An 11661-nucleotide genomic window follows, 5' to 3' on the forward strand; every position below is an offset into this window, starting at 1 on the left:
AACCATTGCAATCGTGCTTTTCATCCAAGGAGCCCTCATGAATCACTTCATAAATTTCTTCCTCACAATTTTCAGATTCACGCATCTCAAGCAAAACTCCATAAAGATAGTCAAGTGCACTCAACTCACTAGCAATTGGATCAACATAATTGGATCTCTTAAAGAGATTAGCAAGTGGATGAGGATCCATATCACTAGATTTTCAGCAAGCGAAGATGCAAGCATATTGAAGGCACATGGCACACAAGCGAACACAAAGCAAGCGAGAGAAAAGGACGAACGAAAAAAGGCAAATTGGTGAAGTGGGGGAGAGGAAAACGAGAGGCAACTGGCAAACGAAGTAAATGCAAGAGATGAGTTTGCGAAACCTACTTGGATGCGTTCTTGACTTGATCTTCCTCCCCGGCAACGGCACCAGAAATTCTTCTGGTGCGGCAACAAAAGTCCTTCCCTGGTGCGTAGCAATTCTTCTTGTTACTTCTCTGATTTGCATCGGTTTTTCCATTGAAGAGGAAAGGGGATGCAGCACAGGAGCAGTAAGTATTTCCCTCAGTTTGAGAACCAAGGTATCGATCCAGAAGGAGGGCCTCGTCAAGTCCAAAGTACCTGCGCAAACACAAACAAGCTTGCACCCAACGCTTCAAAGGTGTTGTCAATCCCTTCAAGATTGTTTGCAAAGTGAGATCTGATGGCGGAAAGTGCAACGAAGTAAAAAGTGTAAGGCTTAAAATATGGTGTGGAGTAGACCCTGGGGGCCATAGTGTTCACTAGAGGCTTCTCTCATAATAGAAAATATCACGATGGGTGAACAAATTACTGTCGAGCAATTGATAGAACTGCGCAAAGTCATGACGATATCTAAGGCAATGATCATACATATAGGCATCACGTCCGAGAGAAATAGACCGATACTTTCTGCATCTACTACTATTACTCCACACATCGACCGCTATCCAGCATGCATGTAGTGTATTGAGTTCATGACGAACAGAGTAACGCCTTAAGCAAGATGACATGATGTAGAGGGATAATCTCAAACCAATGATGAAAACCTCATCTTTTTACCCTTGATGGCAACAACACGATGCGTGCCTCGCTACCCCTTCTGTCACTGGGTGAGGTCACCGCACGGTATGAACCCAAAACCAAGCACTTCTTCCATTGCAAGAATCATAGATCTAGTTGGCCAGACGAAACCCACAACTCGAAGAGAATTACAAGGATATGAAATCATGCATAAGAGAGACCAGAAGAAACTCAAATAAGATTCATAGATAATCTGATCATAAATCCACAATTCATCAGATCTCGACAAACACACCGCAAAAGAAGATTACATCGGATAGATCTCCATGAAGATCATGGAGAACTTTGTATTGAAGATCCAAGAGAGAGAAGAAGCCATCTAGTTACTAGCTATGGACCCGTAGGTCTATGGTGAACTACTCACGCATCATCGGAGAGGTCATGGTGTTGATGAAGAAGCCCTTCGTTTCCGAATCTCCCCTCCGGCAGGGCACCAAAACGTGCCCCAGATGGGATCTTGCGGAAACAGAAGCTTGCGGCGGCGGAAAAGTGATTGCGATGATCTCCTGATTTTTTTTGGGATTTTTAGGGAATTTTAGGCGCAAAGTCAGGGGACGCTGAGGGGGCCCACAAGCCTGGATGGCGCGGCCTCCCCCTGGCCTCGGGGTGGGGGCTTGTGGGGCCCTAGGGCTCCCCTGCCTTGGCTCCCAAGCTCCCCAATCTTCTTCCGTTCCAGAAAAAATCTTTTCGGGGATTTTCTTCCGTTTGGACTCTGTTTCAAAATCTCCTGTGAAAGGGATCAAAAACATGGAAAAAACAGGAACTGGCACTTGGCATTGGGTTAATAAGTTAGTCCCAAAAAATATATAAAAGGCATGCAAAACATCCAAAGTTTGACAAGATAATAGCATGAAACCATCAAAAATTATAGATACGTTGGAGACGTATCAGTTCACTAGTGATGTCTCTTTCCTAAAAGACGATAAACAACTTTGCATGGATAAACAAATTACAGCTGGGCAATTGACAGAATTATGAACGCAGCGCAATGCTAATTATGCTACTTGAAAATTAGAGGCTCAATAGTAATGGTCAGTACGCCAAGACAAGTAGACCGTTTATTCATCAACATCTACTTACTAATCATCCACCTTGAGATATCTATCCAGAACATCTCGCTGGTATTAAGTTGCGAGCCCCACCCAAAGTGTAAACTCAAAGCAACACACAACTGCATTAACAAATTTGCGTAAGGTAAATAATACTTGCAACCGCGGTCACAAGCACCGTTGTTTTCTCCCTGGTGGCAACAACAAACCACCTAGTCTCATATTTCTGTCACTCAAGCTAGACATCAGGGGGCATGAACCCACAATCATGCATAACGCTACCTCTTGGAGTTACAATCTACTACTCGGCCAAAACAATAAAAAGCAACGGAGAACATGCATGAATCACTAAAGAACATAATATAAAAAGATATTCAAATATATAACTCATCAAAATCTGAAGATAATCTCATAATCCATCGGATCCCAGCCAGGTTCAAGTCCCCACGGGCGCGAATTTGGGTTCTTATTATTTCAAAAAAAACTCGTTGTGGGGTGTTTCCATTACAGTTTTCCTTCAAAAAAATCCATCGGATCCCAACACACCGAGCATAGCAATAGTAGGAAAATTACATAGATGCCTTGATCATGTAGGGCAGCTCACAAGGGCTAATCATTGAAGCACAAGATTGGAGAGAAGACATCACATAGCTAGTGGACATGGATTCATGGTCCAAGAAGGACTATTCACGACACGTCCAGGAAGCGTCCATGGCGGTGAAGAAGCTCCCGGAGGTCAATCTTCCCTCCGGCAGGGTGCCGGGAAGAGGTCTCCTGACGCTCCCGTTCTCGGAAGCGCTGCGGCGGGGGAACGATGGAGAAATTCGCGATTCTGGATATGCTTGAAGGGTTTCCGATCGAAGGGGTAAATATAAGCCAAAGGAGGGCGTCAGAGGAGGTGGGGCCCACCCAGGCGACCTGTGGGCGCGGCCAGGGGCCAAACCACGCAGGGAGGCCGTCTGGGCAGCCCCTGGCTCACCTCTGGCCCATCTTTGGTGCTCCGGAAGCTTCTGTCACGCTGATTTTTATATATTTTTCTCAGGATTTTTGGAACTCTAGAAATTTGAGTAAAAGTCCCTGCAAAAAAGACATCAACAGACAGAAACTGGCACTGGGTGCACTGAGTTAGTAGGCTAGTCCAAATATGTGTAAAAAGATATGAAAGTGTAGCAAAATATATAACAATGCCACCCAAAAGATCATAGAACAAGCAGAAATTATAGATACGTTTGGGACGTATCATGCACATATCCCTCTTTGTTAAAATTGTTCAAGCTTGCGAGGCCAATTGTCGATATTTTACTCAAAGAAGGAATGCCATGGGCTTCAAGGGATTTATTGCATATCAGAAAATCTCGGCAACTATGCGGATAATTTCATACGACATTCCGGCTGACTATACCGACGAGTACCTTCGCATTGGGGAAGATAGTACAGTTGAGTGAGTGCGTAGGTTTGCGAAAGTGATTGTCCATGTCTTTGGTCCTTGATATCTTCGGGCACCGAACGAGGATGACACAAAAAATTGATGGCATTTAACGAAAGAAGAGCTTGGCCTGGCATGCTAGGAAGCATAGATTGTATGCATTGGACTTGGAAAAATCGCCCAAAAGCATGGTAGAAAATGTATTGTGGCAAGTCTTGTGATGCAACAATTGTGCTCGAGGTCGTAGCTTCACATGATTTATGGATTTGGCATTGATTTTTTGGTATGCCAGGTACTCTAAATGATATCAATATGTTGCAACTGTCTCATTTTCTTGCTAGACTTGCGAGTGATGATGCTCTCGCTTGCAACTACACTATCAATGAGCATGAATATACAAAAGGATACTATCTTGCACATGGTACTATATACCCTTCTTGGTGCACATCTATGAAGAGCATCAAAGACTACAAAAGTACAAAAAAGTCTGAATTCGCAATTTGCAAATATGTTTTTATACGGGTCCATTTTAAGGGGTCTGCCTGTGTCCGCACCCTTGTCGGCCCGCAAAATTCGTTTTTCACGAACTGTAAACAGCTTTTGCGCGTCCGCATTATATGGGGTCTCCTAAAGATGCTCTAAGTCCCCTGTTGGTCTAGCGCCTGTCGACCACCCCCATGAAACTGGTGAAGGGAAAGCTCCTATTGATAGAACAAAACCAACAACCCCTCAGGGTTATCCTGCGTTTGGGATAAGAGGTCGAGTATATCGCACCTTGGCAGTTGTTTGGCGTCTTCTAGAAGAAATCTACTTGTCAATTATGCGACATTGAACATAGATTATGAAGAGCTTTGTGTCCAACCTAGCATTGTGGTTATACTCCCTCCGTTCCTAAATATAAATAGTTTTAGAGATATCACTAGAAGACTACTTACAAATGTATATAGACATATTTTAAAATGTAGATTCATTTATTCTGTTTTATATCTAGTCCAGTAGTACAATCTCTAAAATGATCTATATTTAGGAACGGAGGGAGTATATGTGGCGGAGACGAGTCAAATGAGGGTTTCCTTCATCCGTGCATTGATCCTTTGAACACTACAGTGGATCTAGTAGTGTTTATGTTTGACAGATAGATTTCTCCATACCAAATGTACGGACATTTAGATGGTTCTCCAGGTATTTTTGTATTTCAACAATGTTGAAGGCAGTGAAAAAGAAAAAGGTTATCGTTGAGAGTTTCGTCTTCTCTAATATTATTTCGTTAACGCCTTTAGTATTGATTTTTGGACATGTAGGAGATGTTTCGTGTCTTTTTCTTGTTTGATACCAGATCAATGAGCTAAGTACATTAAATAGTACTTAGCTTATTGTAGCTAAACCTCCTTATTTAATGCATTGATGCATTTCTTTTATTTAATTGATTTATCTCGGCTCACGCGTTTAGCATTTTTTTTCTGGGTCATCATACTCATCTCTCTCCTATTAATTAGCTTGCCACATCAGATTTTTTGCCTATGTAGCAGCCTTAGCACCTCTACAAGATGAAGCTGCAAACGCAGTTTGCAGTCCAGTGCAAACTGGGTTGCAGTTTCAGAAACGTGTTGCGCAGAACAGACAAGACAAACAGAACTGCAAATTTAAACATTCAAACTACGCCGGAGATTAGTTCATCCAATACTAGTTCATCCGTTGTTCGTTAAGATTTACATCGCGGGGGGAGGGGGGTTAAACATTGCCACAGATGGTCAAAATGCGCTCGAAGACGTGGCCATAACCCTAAACAGACCAAAATTAGCTCACTGGAGCTCGCAGGGTGCGGCCGCGCCTTCGCCGGAGTGCATTCACTCCTCTTCGGAGTCGTCGTCGACGTAGATGACGACGGATTTCCCCTTCTCGCGTGCCTTGGCGGCCTCCTGCTCGCGGTGGAGGCGGTCCTGCTCGAGGCCCTTCTCGAGCAAGAGCTGATCAATGTCGACCTCCCGCATGTGGTGCTTGGCGTCGTGTTCGACCTCCTCCGCGGAGCGCGCCGCGACCGCGCGGTCACCGTGGCGAGGACCTCCTCGGGGACGAAGTCCTCGCGGGTCACCGAGCCCTCGAAGGCGGCCAGATCGTAGATGTCGAAGCCGTCCTCGTAGACGGCGACCTCGCGGGCCGGAGTGTACGGCGACGCCGCCGTGGTGGAGAGGGTCCAGGTGCCGGAGGAGCTCCCCTCCTCGAACTCCGACGGTGGCGAATCAGGAGGCGCGGGTGCGACGGGAGGCGCGGGGGCCGGCACGAGACCGTGGCGGATGTCGAACTCCTCGGTCTCCCGCCGCAGCAGCGACGCCGGCACCGGGAGGCCCCTCCTCGTCCACTTATGCGACGACCGCTTCCGCGCGGCGTCGGCGGTGACGCACCTGCGCTGCTCCTGCTGCAGATGCGGAGGAAGGGCGTCCGTGGCGAGTGAATCGGGCGGCTGGAGCTACGGAAGGGATGGGAACGGCGACGACGAATTCAGCGACGAAGATGAGGATTTGGCCCCCGCAAATGGAAGCCCGAACGGCTTTTATGCCTACCCCACGTACATTAGCGGATTCGCAGAAAACGTTTGCGGACCGGGCTGCAAATGCGGAGTCTGCTCTGCACAACAAACTGAACCGGCCTACAAACTCGTCGGAACTTTGTTGTTTTCGTGTTTTTGCAGTATCTTGCTAGAGATGCTCTAAGGGTGCTATTAACCCATCTCGCACTTAATGGGGTTTCTACATCAGTACAAATTAAATGAGCCGTTGCATAAATCCCAGAGTGGAATCGGAGTTGGCGACGGTGGCCGAGCTACATCACTAGATCTGGACGGGCAATTAGAAAGAAGTTTAACGCTTTTGTATTTCATTAATACAGATTATTCTTTCAGTGAAAGACGACATTTTCATTAGTAACACCGTGTCTATGATGAATTCATTAATCTTTAAACTCGGTGACAAACTCATCAATCTTCAAACTCTGTGAATTTACTCGCCTTGCCCATTACCAGCTTCCGATTCGTCAAGGGCTATCAATCATTGAGAAGGTTGCAGCACCTTTGGTTCCCTAAATTGTTGGGCGCACTGGTGCTCAACTCTTTCTCATTGATGGTGAACCTAGCAAGCCACCTCTTCTTTTACTAATGACGTCTGATCATGATAACAAAAAGCTTATGGAACTGATGTGGTCATATAGGCAACGGGGGAGCTACGGCAAGGCCGGATGGGCCATGGCCCACCTAGAACTGATGAAAAATGACCATTTTATAGGAAACCCAGCCCACAACAATGCATTGGTTTTCAGTTTGATAGCAAAGTTTGTGGGAAACCCTATTTAGTGCCACATGCCTCGATTACAAGCAAAATTTGCTAACTGACACCTGCAGCGCTCCGCAATGGGCCGGCCCATATAGAGATCCTTTCTGAACTTTTTTGAGCCCGTGAACTTTTTTTGAAATCGGTGAACTTTTTTGAAAATCGATGATTTTTATTTTGCAAATTCGTGAACATTTCTGAAAATGGATGAACATAATTTAAAATTCATGAACTTTTCAAAATCAGTGAACTATTTTTAAAAATTGATGAACTTTTTAAAAATCGATGATTTTTGTTTTCAAATTGTATGAACTTTTTGAAAATCCATGAACCCTGCCCCACCTTCACTACCAATGATATGTGCAACTTAGTCTATTGTTTGAGCCAACTTTCTATTACTTGATGTGCAACTTCTTTCCCTTCCTACATGTGGATATATAGTTTCAGTTGGCAGAGACAACAACCGAAGTTGCACAAAATCTGTTAGGCAGTTGGTCGGACCAACATATAAAGTTGCACATCTCACGGGCAGGGATAGTTCGATGGTGAAAATCCCATATTCTTGAGGGTAGTGAAAAGTTGCATATTCATGAGGGTAGTAAAATTTACATATAAACGGGGTGCTAAAATTACACATCCCATTAGAGGGGTGGTTTCGAGTGTTAGTAGAGAAATTACACATCCATGAGGTATGAGGGATAGTTGCACATCACTGGTAGACAGTTGACGATGACAGTATCCGAAGTCGCACATCCACTTCTAAACAGTTGATCGATACAGGAAACAATGAAAACACAACCACGGACACGAGAAAGTTGCACATGAACTACTAGGCAGTTGGCCTCGGCAAAACACGAATTTGAACATCTCACTAGCAGGACGTAGTTTGGGATGGATGTGCCATCACTGAAAACCACACGTCCATGATTAAAGGGAAAACTTACACATCGACTGTCAATTAGTTGTACATCAATGGCTAAACAGTTGCACCAAGTAGAGAGTAAATTGCACACAAAATATTTTGTCAAAACATACTCGTGCGTGATCTAGTTTCAAAGAACACGTCGCAAGGGTTCCAATGATGAAAACGAGTATTTAACCAAAAACTACCATAATTTATGAAACCATGCCTACAAACTATCACTTTACGATTTCCCTAATCTATGACTAAAAACTACCAAGTCTGAAAAATGGTAATTTTTAGTCATAGATTATGAAAAAAGATAGTTTTTGGGACAAAATGGTAAAGTGGTACTTTGCAGGCATGGTTCCATGGATTGTTGTAGTTTTTGTTAATTACTCGCCTTGTTTAGCTTTTCGACAATCTTGACGATTTCAAACGTGGATATTTCTCTCCCTTCTGTGATTTAATGAGTGGGACTGTCCCTATTTTTCCTTGCTTAAATCAGTGAGAGGCAAAACTTTTCCATTTCTTCTTAAATAAAAGAAGGAACAGGGAAGAGATGAAGTTTGAACATGTCGTTGGCGGTGAGATTCGCCTCAAAACATCCATCAATTTGAAGGCGATTTTTGAGAAACCCCTCAATCAATTAGGAGAATCACCTCAGAATCTCTACCGGTTTGAGGCTTTTGTGAAAATTTGTCAAGTGCTCGTGTAGAACAGGGGGTCAGCTAGAAGCAATGCCCGTGTAAATAGGAGTATTTAACCAAAAACTAGCACAATTCATGAAACCATGCCTATAAACTATCACTTTACGATTTTATTCTGAAAAGTACCATTTTTTTCCTAATATGTGACTTAAAACTATCATTTTTCAGACTTGATAGTTTTTAGTCACAGATTAGGGAAAAAATGGTAATTTTTGTGACAAAATAATAAAGTGATAGTTTGTAGGCATGGTTCCATGAATTATGGTAACTTTTGGTTAAATACTCGATGGAAACGGATCTTAATTCTGATGCGCGATTTAAAATTTATGATTTTTTAAATTTGAAACTCGAATTAAGTACGTTCACACCTGTTTATATGGATGCTTTATAATAATTTTGATATTTGTTTCATATATGATTCTTTAACACTAATTATTACCCGTTATAGATTAGGGATCAAAAATTCGCCGGTCATTCGGGACGACTAGCGAGCAGCCGGTCGCTCGCTAGACCTGACCAAAATTTAAACGGGTCGGCTCACCAAATGAATTTCACTTGACACGATGCAAAAGTTCGATTTAGGATTTATTTTAGGAAAAAGTCCATTTTAAACCTTGAATTTGTAATGGTCGGGCGGAATGAACTCCCAAGTCAAAATCCCGGTCGATCGTACCCTGAACTATGTAATCCCGGTCTAAATCAAACCCTAGCAAATTTCAACCGAGATTCATCTTATGGGCCGGCCCGCTTTAGTTTTTTTTTATTTAAAATTTATTGGGCCGCGCTCCTCGACGCGTGCAACGCGGGCACAAACATGAACTCCTCGTTCCATATCGGTTTAGGCGTCCCAGGCGGCACGACCGGGCGCGTGCGGCGCACCTGCCCGACGAGCCGCAGCTTGACGGAGGCGTTCATGGGGCGGGACGTATCGTGGGGCACGAGGTCCTGCGCCCCGATGGCGGCGACGCGGAGGTACACGAGCTTGGGCGAGAAGTAGACCTTGGCGCGCGTGGAGGCGACGGCCGACAGACTAGCCGCCCCATGGGCATCGGAATGCCAGGCCTCCGAGAAGGCCTCGTCGGCATGGGTCCCGAGCCAGACGGACAGCATGATCTCCCCGCGCTGGAGCTTCTCCCCGCGCTTGCCGTCGAGCCTGTACCACTGGGGCGCCAGCGGGGAGTCCTGCGGCACGCGGACCAGCACCTCGGAGAGGTCGAACACCATGTGGCCGACGAGGTCGTCGCCGCCGGCAAGATCCTTGGCCTTGAGGGCGACCTCGAGCAGATGCGACTGGAGGTGCGTGGCGAAGAAGGCGAAGACCTGGTGCCAGGAAGGGGTGTGGTTGCCGGGCAGGACGACGGTGCTGCCCTTGAAGTTGCCGAGCGGACTCCCCAGGGGCATATTGGTCCCAGGTGGACGACGCGGACACAAACGACCAGAAAAAAAAACAGAGAAATAAAAATGACAGGATTTTTTATTAATATGCATTAAACATTTTTTTTTAAGTACTCATGATTTTTAAACCTAGCCGCTCTACTGCAGCGAATATGAATCACTTAATGTAGCGAACTAGAATAAGTTACTGCAGCGATATTTTTTGTTTGATAAAAGTGTGCTTTTTTAAAGTGTACATTTTTTGAAAAGCTAAAAAAAACAGGGGCTCAGACCGACGGCGACGCCGTATCCCACCGCCACCAGCACGCCGAAACCGCCGCGTCATCCGCACGCGCGTCAGTCTCTCGTCGGCCGCCGCACTCCCTCGATTCGCGCCGTCGGTGCGCGCGGGATGGCGCCCGCGCTTTGTTCTCCACTTCTCCCTGCCGCTACCACCACCACCACCACCACTCATATCTCTGCCTCTCCAGCCACGCCCGTCCCCGGAGCGGCGCCGTCGGCCCACCAGGTACGTTCCGCTCTCACGATCCGTTTCACATAGCTCCATCTCGGCTCCTGCCGTAGCGTTGCCACGGCGTTGGTTGGAATTTGGGGTCGTGGTTAGGGTGTGCTGCCGGCACTGAAATCTGCAATTTGTTACTCGTCCAACTGTCCAAGCGACTCCGATGCCTGTTGTGCATGAGCGCAGAGATCAGGGATTGGATTATTTTACTATAGATCAAATGACATCCGAATGTGCCTGGAATTTGTTTTTGCTGAACCAGGAATGCACCAGGAATACATACAGCATCTCTGCTCTGCCTATGGAAAAGGTGGTGTGTCTGAATTCTTACATGTCGCTCAAATGGCATTCGTTAGCAACCGTCAACATATATAGGGACCCAACCCAGTTTCGGAGATGGTGGTGTGCCAACTTCGATTCACTTTGTCTGAATGAATGAAGTCTAGATGTTGGGAGCCTATTAATTGTAGGACAAGTCTTGCACTAAACATATTTACTCCTCACTGTTTAGTGAAGTGTGCCACTGTTTTGTGTTTATGCAGGATTGAACACCACTAAATCCTTCTTTCCCACCCAATGTCAATCGGTAGGGGCTGTCCCGCGTGGCGTTCCTCCATGGAAGCATCCAACAGCAACCAAGGACCAGACCATCTCATTGTTCTGGTTCATGGTATCATGGCAAGGTAACAGCCAAGCATTGTAGTTCCACCATAGCAGTTCATAAAAATAGGATGAGCTGCATATTAAAAACACATTAATTCCCCGCGGCTCTTTCTCAGGAGCTTAACTTCATTGTTATTGGCTACATGTTTCCTTTCGACTTGGCCTGAATTTTGGCTTGACTGGTATGAAATTACAATTCAGAACAACCCCATTGCTCATTGATGGTAATGCTATTGCCGGCTGCTCTCTTTGATTTACCTTTTTCATGAATTTTAAGATGCACCCTAACTTTTCAAAGTGTATATGTGAACTTCGATGAGTGAATCGCATGGCATACATCTGTACTCAACTGTCAATACTCAAAATACGCACCTGTATTTGTAAAAATAAATAGTTAAAGCTTTGAAAAATGCTAAAGGTATATTTATGTTTGATACAGTTTATTCAACAACTCTTTAGTCAAGCTGTACTTATTGGCATTTCTACTGATGATTTTCCCTTCTTCTTCTTTGAATATAGCCCCAGTGACTGGATATATGGGGACACAGTGCTGAAAAGGAGGCTAGGTGATGATTTCTTCATCAATGGTATGTGTGTATTTTAACT

The 11661-nt window shown here is 45.1% G+C and overlaps 1 long non-coding RNA gene across 1 annotated transcript; it reads left to right on the forward strand.

Annotated features, from left to right (window-relative positions):
* Positions 1–10205: 10205 nt before the first annotated feature.
* LOC123413255 lies at positions 10206–11642 on the forward strand. Its single transcript, XR_006613703.1, has 3 exons — positions 10206–10398; positions 10935–11075; positions 11575–11642. It is a non-coding gene; the product is annotated as an uncharacterized LOC123413255 (long non-coding RNA).
* The last annotated feature ends 19 nt before the right edge of the window (positions 11643–11661 follow it).

The sequence above is a fragment of the Hordeum vulgare genome, chromosome 7H (assembly GCF_904849725.1).
Source record: "Hordeum vulgare subsp. vulgare chromosome 7H, MorexV3_pseudomolecules_assembly, whole genome shotgun sequence".
NCBI classification, from domain to species: Eukaryota; Viridiplantae; Streptophyta; class Magnoliopsida; order Poales; family Poaceae; genus Hordeum; species Hordeum vulgare.